General features: G+C 31.6%; 1 protein-coding gene across 5 annotated transcripts in view; it reads right to left on the bottom strand.

Annotated features, from left to right (window-relative positions):
- The window catches only part of Nmdar2 (NMDA receptor 2), a 163,902-nt gene extending 147,691 nt beyond the window's left edge, over positions 1-16,211 (bottom strand). For all 5 annotated transcript variants that reach the window (XR_011731916.1, XR_011731917.1, XM_071777745.1 and 2 more), the window contains exon 1: positions 15,921-16,211. The gene's annotated coding sequence lies outside the window, so the exon portion shown is untranslated. The remainder of the gene's footprint in view (positions 1-15,920) is intronic.
- Between the last annotated feature and the right edge of the window lie 936 nt (positions 16,212-17,147).

A 17,147-nucleotide genomic window follows, 5' to 3' on the forward strand; every position in this document is an offset into this window, starting at 1 on the left:
ACATAGCAATTAAATGTCGCCCGTTAGAATAGAATGAGAAAAAGATAAGAGCTTAGTCGCCTCATGATTAAAATGTTCTTAATACCACGATATATCACGATAGCCAATAAATCTACTGCGTCGGGGGAAAAATAAATTTTCGCGCGTACAATGTCCACATATATTCCGTAAAATCCCTTTCGACATTCGTAAAATCCCGATGTAAGTTTAATCTCAAAATACCTAAAACAAGAAATGGAAACAAAATTTGCAGACATCGAAAGTCATTGATTGCGAAAATTAATTGCTGTAATAGAACTTTATTAATCGTATTGAGATAACAATATGATCAAATTGCGCTACGTACAACAATAAGGTTTCAGAGAGAAATAAACGATGGACGTGGAAGAAAATAGATAGAAGGTGTCAAGGTTCGTTACTGCAGAATATTTTAATAATTTAGAACACTAAATAATTCGAGAGATAATTAAGAATTCAAAGATTCAAATATAGAACATGTCCTGACATTTGAAACGATAATGGTTTTAGATTTCCAAAAATACGCACTTAATACATACATGTTTTAATAAAATAACGTAAAAGGTCTAAAGCACCTATTTGCAGTAATTTTCTTACAAACGTTTGACTAAAAGTATTAGGTAAAACCGAATTATATAACAGCTAGACCTCAGTTTTACTTATTACCTTCGCGGTGACCGAGAAAACTTTAATTAAAGACATTTGTCGAGCTTTTTCCAGCGGTAAGAAAACACAATTTTCTGCGGTTGTATTATTCAGCAATATTGTCATAAAAACATATCGCAACGTTTAATGACAATAACTAATCGCTACTAATCTTCCTTTTTTTTCGAGGTCCACCGGAGAAAAATAAGGAAATGAAAGATTGTTTTTGCAACGCGCTCTATAAAGTCCGGTATGTCAAACTTCCGAAGCTTATCTTATAAAGTACTGCGAGAACTTTTGTGAGTAATTGCGTAAGAATAGTTAGAGACAACGAGAATTTCAAGGATAACAAAGGAAAATTTCTTATTGCAACTGCTCAGCACAAATAGAACAGATCTTTTCATTAAAGTAAAATTATCTGAATATCTGTAATATGCAATATGCTACTCCATATAAAATATAAACTTTTACAGTAATGTGTAAGTATTCCTTTACTAATAACTATCACAGTTATTGGTAAAATTTACTTTTATAACAAACTATAATTTACGTTACGTTCATCAATAAAAAGAAGTTTATAAAAAAATTTGTAAAATTTTATATTTCTGCAAATTGCGCTTCAATAAATATATGTAGATACTCCAAACTTGTATACTTATATGCAATTAAAATATACTATTGCGGCATCGTAAAACGTACGATACCTTTCCACGCCACACGGAGCCTAAAGCCTATGTGTTATTAAAATATACTGTTTAAATCCACGGTTTATTACATCGTGGCCATGTGGATTAGTCTAAAACTAACAGCTTAAGGCAAATATTATGATACCAAAAAATTAGAATACACAGACATATTTACAAATTTACAGATTCCAGAGGTACATAAATTTTTGTAGAAATGTATAAATTTGAATGATAATCACGCTATTATTTGCTTTACACTTTATCTAGGGCATAATCTCGATGCAACTTTTCCCTATACTTTCATTGACGAGCCTTGCAGTGCAAAATCGAGAGATCAAAATTTAACGTTCATAAACCACAACGCAACATTGTTACGGAATTTATTATACGCTTGATTACATTATTATAGAAATTTTTCTGAGGAACGCTGTTACGTACCTAAAATATTGGACTTCGACGGAAACTTTTTTAAAGCGTTACCCAGCCGTGGTAGGCCTAGTTCGTGAAACCGTGAAATCCTACTCGTTTGCGCAGTATCGGGTTTAACGAAAATTGTTAACGCCACTTATGCGGGAGAAAAAAAAGCTTTCTCCCAGCGTCAGCAATTGCTTCAGAGGCGTATTGTGGAAGTTATTTTGACATTGTTCGCAGTTATTCGGGCAAAGTTTTATTCAGCGCCTCTTAAAATTTGACGAGACACAAATCTGCGATGCAAAATAACTTTACAATGCATGTGGCGAAACACCTACTGTTACATCATATTAAATAAATTTCTTTTTAGCTTAATAGTTCAAAATTATTTTTATAAATAATAAACATTTTTTATATAAAAACTGTCAATCTCTAAAGTCTTCTTCACCGAATATCTGTATAATAGATTTGTGCATATTCTCTCCGTCATCTTCAAACTTTTTTTTATTAGCTTTAATTCTTTAGAGCAAATTTATTTTCAGCAATTTCTCATGATTCTACACGTCTACTAACGCAATGGATTTACAAGCATACTGAACATATCACATCCATCGTACCGAAGAAAACTGTAATTCAACAGATTTCAACATTTACAAAAAAACGACGAAAATACGAGAAATTTACGAGAAATCCTGCACACGGCTTGGAAAATAAAAAAAAAAGAATAGAGCTAATACACACAAATTTCTGAAAAGGATAATCCGTGATGGCGAATTACTGGTTACACCCACAAGAGAAGAGAGGAAAAAAATGGTATTAGAGACTGTAGAGAGCAGGAGACAAGAAAATGGAGCTCCCTGCGGACTCATACTCGCGAGCCCTTGAACGCAAGTAGCTCAAGTTAAAATAAAAGAAGCTGAAAGGTAGACAGGAAAAAAATGAAGAACGAAAGCTCATGATGAGGCTGAGGTAACTCCGGGATTACGGTACACGGCTAATCAGTATTAATTGATCGATACTACCTGATGAAAATTAATGGGATCCGCGTAAGCGGGTTTCGTTAGAAACATCTCGCGGATAAATTCGTGATGGAGGGAGAGATCTGATTCCCCTTCTAGTGACCTAAACCTGAAAACAATAAGTACGTCCGTTTTGTAGCTCGATCTCCTTTTTAATTGGAAATGTTTGGATAATCTTATTAGATATGTATCCGGTACCGTTTTGTAATAAAATTCATAATATACTATTTAAAATTAAGAGTTTGCTAATAAGCAAATAATTTATTTTAAATTTATACTTAAATATTACTTTTCTTGGTTTTAATCAATTATAACACAAATCTTTGTTTCACAGTTTTATGAAAAATTCATTTACATATTTGTAAATATTGCAACCATAAAGTTGCAATTATTTGTTAAAAATTGAAGAACTTATCTGCCGCACTTATCTCACTTGCAAAGTAAAGTAGATGCAAAACTGTAATGATCTAATTATGCAAAAGTGATTATCGACTGGAGAACAAAATCGAAAAACGTGCTGCGCTTACAATTAGCAACGTAATTTCCAATTTAAATAGAATATGATGCAGAGATAGAAGCGCTCTCGCATTAAACGAACCTGTTTTGAACGCATCGGAAAATCGGATTTTCCGGTGTGTTAAGACGAAACACCCGGTAAACTCATTTCATTTACAATCAAAATTAAATTGCAGATATGTTTATTAAATTTAACTCTTGCACATCTCGTTCAGTTTTAATTTCAAATACCGCGCGGCGCGTGCTGTTTTTATTTCGTTTAGCGAGATGGATAGATGTGGACATATATCTCCAGCATTTCGTCACATCTGTCTCGCGACTAATCAGCGTTAAACCGAACAAATTAGGACTCAAACCCTTTCCGACCATTCATCATGTCCATGCCCCAAAAACATTATAAACCATTTCTCGTCACACCAGTCATACCACGGTTATTGCTATATATTCCGGTCATTTAATTAATTTCCGAGTTAGCACTGGCAGGTCAGCTATTGTTCCAATGCGTGGTCTCGGTGATACTGATCCCTTTATCGCGCAATCAAATGTACTGGGATTTTTTCATTCTATCAGTAATGGACATGCTGCAGTCGACAAGTTCTTCCGAATAGCCGAAAAACGACAAGGGTACAAATGTTAAATCAATATTTCAATAGTCGTTACTCGCAGTCAATGTAATAATACGACTAGTTCGCATAGAAAAAAAACACAAGTTACAAAAATATATATATAAATGTTTCTATATATATCATTTTGACAAATAATATCTTCGATGTGTGTTTATGTATGAAAGAAATAATATCTCTCGATTACTCAATGAAGTTATAGTTGTAAAAACTTTGAGTTTAGAAGTAAAATTAAATAATTTAGAGAGAGAGAGAGAGAGAGAGAGAGAAAAGTGAGGGATTCACTAACAAGTTTTTAATTAAAAGATGAATAATTTTATAGAAACATATAATTACCATTTTTATATATGCATAAAACTGACCAAATGTTACTTAAATTACATTCTACGAATATCATTTATATTCCTCGCTGTTGTTTAATTAAGAAATATCTTACACACATATACAAATATTTTTTAACCCAATAAAAACTTCACTTCTCAATTTCTCTGTGGACATCGAATAAAATCGAATGTCATACGTTTGTGTCGAATGCTTACAAAAAAGAAGAGACATTGATTCAGAGATGCGGGTCATCTAACAAAAAAAAGGGAAAAAGAAAAATAACCATCTTGCACCGGTCGAGTGGCGTTCTAAACAGCCTTTGACCTAGTTCTGCTGATTAACTGACATCCAATTAACAAATGCAACATCTATCATGTAATCTTGCATGCATCAAGTACCATCCTTGGTCATTAAAGATGTAAAATATTCCTTTATGTTCCCAGCAGTCACGTCTTCCATTATATTCCGGACGACGTGTGCAGAAAAGATATGCATGGAAACTTTCATAATGCTCTATACTTATTGTATCGTGTCAGCTTTCTTTTCCTTGTTTGTTCAGAACTTAACTTTGAAATATAATAACTGAACATATTATCATTTTATTAAAAGCATGTCAGGTGAAATTACTAAAAATGGCCCTGAAATACTCTCGAGATTGAAAGAAATGCCTTAATTCATGCATAAAAACCCCCAATAAGAAGAAAAAGAAAGTAAAATTACAAAATATAAAATTGCAAAAAAAGGAAGCCCACTTAATTTTGAACACAATATAGATATTTAAAAGACTTCATACCCCGAAGCTATACAAGATTACCCGGGCCACCTCTCTTCCACCGTTGAAAAGATTGCGTGGCAATATTCAGACACACATAGCGTCTTTAAACAAAATTCGCGGTAGAAAAACTCACAACTCTATATTTTTACATTTTCAAATAAATCACTGTATTTATCCGACAAGAAAGGTCACGACGTCGCGTCGAAGCCATGCAAGTATAGCGAATGCAACGGTGCGAAAAAAGCGGTAGAAAATGCAAATATCCTTCTGCATCCTGCCGCACACAACCCCTCGATGTTTATCCTATTAACTCCGTTTCCTTTTCGACGCTGTAGCACTCGTTTGTAGTTTAATTTTTACAATTTTCAAGCCACTGAAGGTCGGTTCGATTTTCGCGTTTGACCAATGAGCAAACACACGAACGTTTGAGCACGATGGTAAAGTGCTCCATATTGGAAATAGGTCCAAAGTCTTTTGAAATATGGGCTAATATGCAGTAATGTTCGCGAGGCAGTTTTACTGACACAGATCAACTATTTAAAAATATTTTCGTATGTATTTTGAATGCATCGTTTATGAAAAAAAAATTTTCAAATTTAAGAAACAAAGCAGTATACTTTATTACATTATACTTCTCTATTTTTCCATCAAGTGTCACGTTGATCACAGCTAAATGTCTGTTTTTTATGTTGCAACTAGATATATTTATCTATAAATTATATCATAAATTCTATGGACTCCGATATGTGCGCGATGACGCAATATATTAAAGCGCTACACGGCTACAGGATCGATACGACACTTTTTAAGCAGCTGTGGAAAGAAACGCGAATTGCTTATACGAATTTTTATACTGCTATCCTGTTACAAAAGCCCGACAATTTATTTTACACCCTCATCAATCATGATAAAGACACACGTGCCAGTTCGAGTACACAATCGTGTAAAGAATAACTATATTGTACTGGTAATTATATACTAAAAAGACAGTTTATGATAATCCCCAAGGACAATGTTAAAAATACATGTATCATCCATATCTAAAAAAGATGTAATAAAAAAAACATGCAAACAAAGAATAAACGTAAAACCAAGTCAAAAATACGTTATAGAAATAAACAAAATCATCGATATTTTAAAAATTAAAAAATAATTACTTCCTAATTATAAACAGTTTTTACATCAAATAGGTATATTAAAATTAATACTTATAATGTTTAACATCAATATTATAATAATTTTTAAATAAATACGCATTATTGTTTAATGATTTTGTAATATCTATTCATTCTATCGTGATAAATAAATTGTTAAATTGTCAAATACATTTAATAATTTTTATTGTATTACTTAATCTTTTCATTATCAAACATTTCTGACAATCTTAGTTTTTTAATCTTTTCAATGGCCATTTATACTTTTTGTATTATGCCTGTCAAGACTAAAAAGAATTGTATACAGTTGAACCAAATGGAGGTTTTCTACCAATCTCATCTTTATTCTGTACTCTTATCCCAATTCGTTTTTTATATTGTAGTTTTTTACATTACATACAGGTGCTTTGGGGTTTACAGATCTTTCCTAGTAAGATATAATAGTCTTGTCACGCAGAACAAAGACGAGATCAAAACCATATCTTCCTAGCAAACGTACAAGTTATGCCGCGAAATTGCAGATATTATTTGCCATCTACAAACTTGATCGACGTTATATGCAATTACCTTCCACTAGTACTTCTGTCTCCCGACCTTCTCCTTAAACGCGAAGCAATAGAATCCCCCGCCCAGCTCATTTATCTACTTAAATGTGAAAATTCATAATCCTGCAAAGAGAAACTTTCCTCGTACGATTTTTCAGAAATAATACGTCGCAAAAATAACTCAAATAATGCGAGCTTTTATCTCTGAAGCCATTAACTTTCGTTATTAATGATTTTACCCTCGATTATGCTCGCATTAATTTTGGAATGCTGAATATTTTAGTGAATCTGATAAAGGATTAATTTATCAACTTATTAATTGCAAATAAAGATAATGTTATTATTTACAACAATAAATATAAAATATCTAATACAAACAAAAATAAGAACAATATAATCTTGACAATTATTTTTTAATATATTTTATAATATTAAGTGGGTATTTCAATTTACTCGAATATTAAAACACCATTTCACTTATGGCTATTAGATTAATCAATTCTTATTTTCACTATCTATTTATGTTAATGTTCGTTCTGTAATACCCACAGTAATCCTGTGATAATGCCGTGGAAACCCTTTACTGATATATTTGTGACTGCAGAAAAATGCTATACGTATTTTAAACTGCACAGTCACCAGCGCGAAATGCATCGTCAGCGCTGCAACGACAATATAAGCAACAGCAATAAATACTTATGTTTGCGTTGCTACATGAGATGATACCGCAGATGCATTCTTCGCGTTCACGTCGTTAGCTCGCTCAAGCGTGCAGGTGCTACAGTGGCATTGTTGAGGTTTAATAATTACCACGTTACGATAATTAGTTCCGTAATAATCATTACAGAGGCACGAAATTCGAATACATATCTCTAATACTGTTTCCGAAATTTCAAAATACATTTATATATATATGTATATATATATAATAATTACTTAAGCATTACAAGAAAGTATCGAATTTATTTATTTAAATAACATTTCATGCTCTTTAATCATTGAAATTTTATTTTATATAAATGAAACAATTCCTGGAGAATTAAATTTATTATTTTATGGAATATTTTAGGTTTAAATTTAACAATAGAAATATTGGTTACATCGAACGGTACAGCGATCATATGAATGATACGCGTTTTATTAATTAAATTCACTAAAATTTATGAATTACTTTGTGAAATTTATATAAATCTTTCGTCATTCAGTGCTTTGTATCTGGCGAGATTTATGTATATAAAATATTTAACGCACAACTAAAAATGTAATAGGTATTTGATTTTCACGTATATAGAGCGCAATATAAGTAATATATCAAAAGATAAAAAATTAAATTATAAAAAAAATATATTTAGAAATGTAATGCACACATAAAAGTGCACCTAAAATTTGAATGGCGAGAAAAATATAGACCAATAGTGTTTATATAATTTTAAGTGATATCAAAGTTTTAAAAATAAAAATGATAAAAATGGAAGCAAATAAAATATCAACGAACCAAAAACAAAAGTTTATCGCAATTTATGAATCATTTTATACAAATTCGCTTTAGGATTTCGCTTCATTTATCTTTGAAAAACAGATATTCTTCATTAATTATTTTTTATCATTATATAAGTATACCGAGAGTTTGCTACGAATATTCCATCCCTCTGTAAAATCACTACTTTATTATTCTTGCGGGTGGAACCTCATTCCCAGGCTTTCGACTTCTAAGAACAAATGCAAAAGCAGTCAGTAGCAGGAGTGTTCGAAGAAGCAATAAACCGCGTACAGAAAGTGACAAAAATAAAAGCTGAATAAATGTTGGTTCAACCCTTTGGCGAGCGCTGCCGACCGAACTCCGAGACGCGACTCTTGCATTTTCTCATCTTCTTCAAGCAACGAATATTCAAACTTTAATCCTTGCATCAAAATAACCGTTCTAATAACAGTGAATAAGGAGGTTTACTTATCAGATTATTTGCACTCGTGATGCTTAAAAACATCGCAGATCAACACGTACATTCTTCAAATTTCCTTTATCTTCCTTTGATTGATCCCTTATTGAATAGATTTCACATATATCTACCGTCCATTTACTATACAAATATTACAGGGGTAACTCTCTTACGTCCACGCATTTAGGGACTGCTATCTATTCTCAATGACACATTGGAATCGATCCCAATATCAACAACCATTCCGATATATCGATCAATAGTTCAATATATTAACGCTATACATTACGATGCGTTTGCACATATGAAAACGCGTATTTTAAAGATTACGTATATCACCGGATTTAATATATTAATCCCTTTCTCTACTATCGCTTCAAATGATATATGAAAGCTTTTTAACAGTCAAGCTAAACTGGAAGATACTCTTTCGCAGCTACTTATAATTGATATCATATTTTCTGTAATCTCGAAGATATATAATATTTAAAAAAAATTATAATTAAAACTAAACTTTGCCATTTTTTTACAATACAAAATATTGTAAAGAACGTAGTGATTACACCACTTTAAAAGCTTTATCCTCCTCTTGTTAAAATTTAAATATACTTCAAAAATTGCTTTAACCAAGAAAAGAAACAATAACTTAATCTGGCATATAATCTTCATCATTGATACTATGAAAAAAAATGTATTTCTCAATATTTCAAATAAATAAGCAAATAAAAAACATTTTATTATATACATGTATTTTTGTCATAAATATCTTTTTATATTATGATATAAATTGTGATATGTCATATCTCTCATTTTCCATGTTTAATAAAAGCTTAAAATTTTGCATAAAAGAATAGAAAAAGTCTATTACGCAGAGAGTTAAAATTAGATTTTTCATTTACTATTTTTCCATCAAACCAAAAGTCCGATGTCAATTTTATCTTTGTAATACTAATCGCGTTGCCTACTCTCTCTCTCTCAATTTCAAACAAAAAGTTAGTCATCAAAAAATGACTTGTATTTCGAAACCTCTCAATAGAGTGTAAACGCATATTAACGATGTTGTACCTCTCTCGACGATGCATGAAATTCAACCCTGAAATCGCGTTACGGCATGATTAATTTAATCAACTTTGTCTATCAACACATTTACGCTAACTACCGACGACAAGGGATCGTTAGAGCTGACAACAAGGAACCACCCGGCTTTAATTAACGACTACTTTTTTTACCATAACGATAAGGACTGGAGCAATCACTGCAATGTAACCTTGGATCTAACCCTTAGAGATCGCGGATGTCACTTCTCTCGGATGACGCAATAGATAAGACGTGTCGCAGATCAGACTCGTATTTCTTATAACACGTATCACGCGATATACCATTTAAGATGGTGTAAGACACCATAGATATAAAAATGTTACCATTACTTTTTATATATCAAACTTCCTTTTCTCTTTTCATCGGATAAATCAAGTAAATATTCGTACAGAAACATTCGTAGAGAACATTGAGAAACTGGACATTACGTTCCGTGAAATTGTTTTGGATCAATAAAAATTATGATAATACCCAAATATATATAGATGTTTAGCGAGAAATTTTTCTTTTTTAATAAAAGAATACCTAAAGAAGAGAGTTTTCGCTATTCTGCTCTATTTATCAAATATATATGAGACTTGTTATTATTTTTATTATTAAAGATTATCTCTGGCTTCTTATTATTCTTAAATTAGATTGTATCTTGCTTTCACTGTTTGTCAAAATTGTTATACTATCGCTCATAAAAATATGTATGTATATAATGAGTACATGTATGTAAGTGTCTGCAGTGTATTGAACTCAGGTCTGTGGGTTTGCTATTATAGGCTCAAACTGACTGTGCGGATCAGTCATCCCTGCGGAAGGTAAGTAATCATAAAACGAGACTTTTAACAGTGCTACATTTTCGCGTTTGAAACACAATTTCACATTTTCCCTTTAACCCGGTCGGTGTAATGGTCTTGTTTGGTTTTTACGCGAATAATAAGCACCAGCATGCAACACTTTTACACATTTTTCAAAATGCCTGCCAGACCTTTGTGCCGCGAGCGCGGCTTTGTGACTCTGGGAAAATTATTCCAGCCGTCAGTTGCTCAATCATTATTATTTATCCCATCCCCTTTGTTGTCGTCAGTAGTTATGGCTGACGTTTCATTGGTTGGTTGACTAGCAATTAATATTATTAATTCTCTGGATGTCACCTCTCTGTCGAAGGCGCATATTATAATGTAAAAAAATGCAGCCGCTTAAATTAATTCTTTCTTGATACCTAGATTTTTTACTGGGCTTGTTCTTTCTCAATAATATTTTACTCGGTATTTAATTTTATGTACTTTCGCATAATAATTATATATAATTTATCGATCAATGATACAAATATCATTGACGACTATACAAATCCAATAAATATACAATAAATGTTAAACATCAATCTTAAATGAGCTCTCTCTTTCTCTCTCTTTCTCCACTTTCCATTTTCTATTTATTTTTCTAAACTGCACAATCAAGGATAATTTATCTCTAGCCTTTGTATCAGCCTGTCATGTGTTTCGCTTGACACGAAGATCATTAATTAACAACGTTAACCGCAGTTGTTGCCGAAGATAGGTGATTTATTACGACAGAAGTAACGCGAATATAAAACCACTATTCTTAGGCGAGCTCTCTTTCTTAACTATTTTCCAAAGTATTTCCAAATAAAATAATTTCCTTTTTTCTAGCATAATAAATACAAAATCTCTTTTTATTAGCAATAAGATTTTAAAATATTATAAATTATAAGATTAGATCCAATTATTTCTGTTATAAAACTATCAAGATTATAACTAGTAAAATAATTAATTTTATTAACAAGAAATATTGACATATTCCGATCATTACTCATATGCCTACATGCATTTTACTTCAAAAAGATATCGAACATTAAACAAGTAAGAGATACAATTCAGAAGAAAGGAAATCTGTTCACCAACCAGCTAGATAATTCTCCAAAATAATGTTCTGAAAAGATAGTCAGGCTTGTCAGCATTCACTGTATCTTTAGTAATTTCGTCCTTTGTCTTGAAGAGCAGTAGCTCTCGACTACGTACGTGACTTGTTCCTTGATTAACTCTGTTAATTGTTACAAAGGCATCACAGTTCCATAAAATAACGATAATCAAAAAGGACTAATGAAACAAACGCGTTGAAACAATGGGAGCTTAACTGTCAATGATATTTAGAGAATTATTTAAATCTTATTTTTAGAAGCCTTTATTAAATCTTCTGTAATGATAAATGTGCACATGTATTCATTGCATTTTGAATAGATTTTTAAAAAACCGTACAATCGATAACTGTATAATATGTACAATGTATTGTACATTATTCTACAACTTTATTTAAAAATATGTTTATCGTTCATTGTGCTTTTAAAAGATAAAAAATTTGCATGTGCGGAAAAGCATAGTGCATAATTCTACATTTTTTAAGTATTATTTATGGTTGAATAACGAACAAGCAAGATGAAACATAATAACGAAGCTACATTGTAACACGCAATAGAATCAATTTCATTAATCAAACATGCCTTCGTTCGATGACAAATAATTTCGCATAAGCGTGCTTCACCACTACAAACCGTTTAATATTCTCTTATACGGCTCTTTCATTTTGTCATTAATTCGCGCGATATATAATTTCAAAATTATTAATTAATGTCATAAAATGATAACAGAAAGCGATAGCAAATAACCGATTTGTCAATTTCAAGAATATGAACAACTTTCACCCCTAAATATACTTTCCAATTTTATTCAACAGGACAATAATTTATTAAAAAATCATTTATTTAATTATGCAAAATGCTTTTTAAGATTTTTAATAATAATTTTTTAAAACAATTTATAATTTTTATAAATTTATCCATATTCCGTAACGAAAAAATGACAGAAAAAAAAGAGTAATGATATATGTATTAGATAAAAAGGGTTTTGCAAAATTATCATTTTACATTATAAACTGAATATAACATTTACTTTGTAAAATTTGCAAATATACATAGAGCTCAGAAATAAACTAACTCAAAATTAATATTCGTACACATATACACATTCATATTTTTGTTTCACATTTTTTCAGGAAATATCTTACGATCCCGATTTTGTGGACCCCAAAATCGAGCTGTCGCACCATTAGGCCAATCAACTCTGACAGCGGCCACTCAAGCTTCATTTATTTAAGCACTTTGAGCCCTGTCCTTGCCCTTCGGTTAGTTGGCGTATGTGGCTTGATAGTTAATTAACCATTTTTGTCGCTTAAATGTCCTTAGATCCTAAAGGACGACAATTTATACACCATTAATAGTAAATATTCAGCTGCAGTGTAATAAATAAAATCTTCTATATGAGCATTATCGTCAATTATCAGTTACAATTTTTACAAACGAGTAAACTTCACATTTTCAATTTAATAAATTTAGATAAATAATATATAAAAAATATAAAAATTTGTTCAAGTGAACAACACATCAGAATAATTTACAAGAGATACAGCAAAATTCGAACGTTTTTGAATATTAACAGTTAATAAGTATTACGTTTTTAAGTGATTAATAAATAGTACAGAAATTTGTTTATGCAATACGAAATGCACAATAATATATTAGCAAAATTATTACGCCGGATAGAATAATAATACTGATAATAGATACTAACAAGACCGAACGTGAATCTCACTCGTCCGTTTTGCCGCATTCACGTTTAATCTAGAAAGTTTAGTGGGTCACAAGTAAATATCATCAGGGATGTGTCGAACCATATAACCGAGTGGCAACTCGGACTTATAACCACAAAATGCGCAATTAAAGTCGCTTTGACTGTGCTAAATGAAGGATTAAACTGTTCGCCCTTAATAATGTAGTGCGGAGGTAAATCCTTTCCGCTTGCTTTCCATTGGTCTAGCTTTATTCAAATTAGTGTATGAATTTCTTGCACAAATAATCAATGCAATGGAACAGCGCACAAATTATCGTCAATTATAAGCGATATGTTTATTATCATTATCCATTAAAATAATAACCTTGTTAGAACAGTAATTATCGCGAGAAAAGGGAAGGAGGGCGGTGGGTGGGGGGAAAGAGAGATAGAGAAAGAAAGAGAGAGAGAGAGAGAGAGAAATATTACTTTATAATATTTAGAGACCAGCAAGTATTTTTATCCTTATAAATAATTGTAATATACAAGTAATAGTTGCAAAGTCGCTTATCATGTGATTGTGCGTAAAATTTATATTAATCATCCGATTACGTAGAATTTATGACATAATTATTCTAAAAATAACGTAAATAAATGCTTAATTAATATATTAATTAAGAATTAAGCAAAAAAAAAATATTAAAATTTCGAGAACTTTGAAATGTATGCGTCATAAGAGAGTTGGACATAAAACAATACAAAACTGTTATTCTTTGCTTGAAAAATAAATCATCATTGGCATCGATTTTGTAACATCTCACATTTTGCATTCTCGTGATTTAATTAAGCCGAATGCTTTTCTTTCGAAGTGTGCAGCGTCGTACGCACAAAAGTTCCACATTAAATAGAACACGAATCGATACGCGATTGTGTCCCACTGCCAAGTCTTGAACAAGATTATCGAAACAGTGATAATTAACATTTAAATGTTTTCGTATACACTCTGTTATCTTCACGTTAATGGAAAATTGACCGCCCTGATTCTGTAACTCTTAACGACAGTATTGTTATTGTTGTAGTGTGCAGATGAAATATGGTAAAAAAGCTGCGCGCTGACAATATAATGATAACGACCCCGTTAAGAGTTGCAGAATAGGAATGCTTGATCACTTTTTCCTTTCAAACAACATACTTCATGTGCTACTAACACACGTTTTTATTAAAACTTCTTAGCAACGTTATTGCACATATCAGAAAACAAGCGGGATGAAAAAAAAAAGATTTCAAAACCTTGTGTGCGAATAAGCAATTGTTAGTACTACATTATGTTCTTATTAATTATCGTAACTAAAATAACGATAAAATGTTTAAGCGAGTATTGTATGTAAAAAATCCATTTAAAACATACATACTTATATGTTCAAGTCCTTCAAATTTTTTTAAAGCTATTTAGTCTTAAATAAATTCTTTAAAATCATTTTGCGATTATTACCTTCCTGATTATTTACTGAAATAACATCATTAGATACGAAAATTCCTTAATAACAACATCTAAAAGATACTTTTCAGTTAAACTTTTAAAATCGAATAATTAACAGAAATCAAGTAGCAGTGAATCGATTAGTTTATAGATTCTACAACATTAGGAACAGCTTCATAAAATTATTCTTTTTGGCTGTCTCACATTTTCGCGTACAAATTATTTTTTAACACTTTCAATACTATATATTATGATAAATTCCTTAAACAAAATACGTAGTGATATAATATTTGATATTTTATTGATATAATTTATATTTTAACAGTTTTCATATCATCAATAAGATTTTAATCTTTTGTAATTGCCTTTGAATTGTTCCATTATAAATATGCCCGCATCTCAATTGCAGTGTAGTGTATCACTCAGCGATTTCATGCAAGCTTTCTAAATTAAATGCACTAAAACTCGATTGTTTACACATCTATATTCTATTGTCCAATTGTCAAATTAATAACAACGTGCAATGCAAAGAAATTCGCTTAATTGGCATACTTCTTAATTTTATTCCTTTTCTCAAAATATACAATATAAAAGTAAAAACAAATTAAGTTAAATATAGTTAGCACAATTAAATTTAACATAAGAGATCGATTTATTCTTAATAATATATTTTTTTCAAGATTCAGAGATAAAGAGTTGTTTTAAGAACATCGTCCGCAAAACACATTGCGGTATTACCTGATAAATACTTCCGAATTACGATCTCTCAACTTGTTTCCCTGTACATAATTAACGACGCTTAAGTCAAAATCGATAACTTTTCATCATTTATTAATGAAACCGCTTCTAACTTCTCTAAGTAAAACCGCAAGTCACATCGTTCATTTATTTTACACATTCCGCAGAACCACAAGGCCAGTTCTCCTCCCTACATACCTAAACTTAGTTACGTCAACCGTCCGGCGTCGATTTAACCATTCGCACACTAGTCGTCTCTTCCTCGAGACATGAATAATCCTCATGTGTTTCCCGATATATGTAAGTCGACAATTTTCTCACAAATAAATCGACTCACCCTTCATCATGTGACAGTTCGCCGAATCCTTGTCACGAAGGAATTACCAATAAACACTCTTCGACTCTCGAACACGTATGTGACATCCGTAGCCGTCGCTCCGGCAAAGTCGGACAAGTGATCGATAGTCAGACGAAAAATTTCAGCAAAGTCCTCAGAAAAATACGGAAGAGAATTTTCTACGTCGCGAGTTTCGTTGCGCGATTCGCGAGATAAAGATTAACAGACGAAGATAGGAAGAAGAACCGAGATGCCTTTCCGCGGAGAGACGCGCAGTGGCCAGTCGCGAAACGCGTACCAAACCCAACTGAAGAGCGACGATACTGTCCCCATGACCGCACCCCCGCCCCCGATTAAAACCACCCGCGCACGCGTTTCACCCCGAAACTCCGGAGTACAGTTCTGCGTCTTCGGGGCACCACCTCTCCGTATCATCCCGGCGTATGGTACCGGAGTGTCTTATGTGGATCACGATTGATCCCGTACATCGTAGGGGAAGCCACGACCCCATGATTTCCCTGCGAGACATGAGAATCGCACGGAAAACAATTAATTCGCGGAATATATCCGAATATTTGGCAGAAGAATATCAGCCGGAAACCGATATTTTTCAGATATGTATAATAAATGATCTGTTGGATGAGACACAGTGAAATATATACACATATGACAATCATCCCTTTTTTCATCCTGTTAAAGCATTTCAGAAATTTTCTTTGTACAGTATTGTTCATATAAAAGTATGTATATTCATATATATATACGTATAATATATAGGGGGAGAAAGAGAGAGACAAAAATAATTATCCTAAAAATATTTTATCCATCTAAAAAACAAAAGAATTCATAGAGATATTTTTGTATAAGCCTGAACTTATACGTTTTTTGACGTGTATGTTTTTCTTTTAATATCATTAAAAAGAATATCTCAAATAAAATTCTAAATTATACATATTAAAAAAATATATGTATACAAAGAAACCAATATATATATAATTTTATTTTTTTTTCATCTATAAATTTATATCAATATTTCTGTTCGATGGCTGTATGTGTGCAATAGACTATACTATCTTATAAATTTCAAATACATTAAAAAACAGTTTAAAATAAACAACATAAAAGAGATGACTTTTTTATGTAAAAATTATTAAATCATACAATTAAAAACAACATCTTCATATATAATGCTGATTAAATTTCACGATTGTGAAAAGGAATTATGCA

Source organism: Temnothorax longispinosus, chromosome 5 (assembly GCF_030848805.1).
Source record: "Temnothorax longispinosus isolate EJ_2023e chromosome 5, Tlon_JGU_v1, whole genome shotgun sequence".
In the NCBI taxonomy this organism is placed as follows: domain Eukaryota; kingdom Metazoa; phylum Arthropoda; class Insecta; order Hymenoptera; family Formicidae; genus Temnothorax; species Temnothorax longispinosus.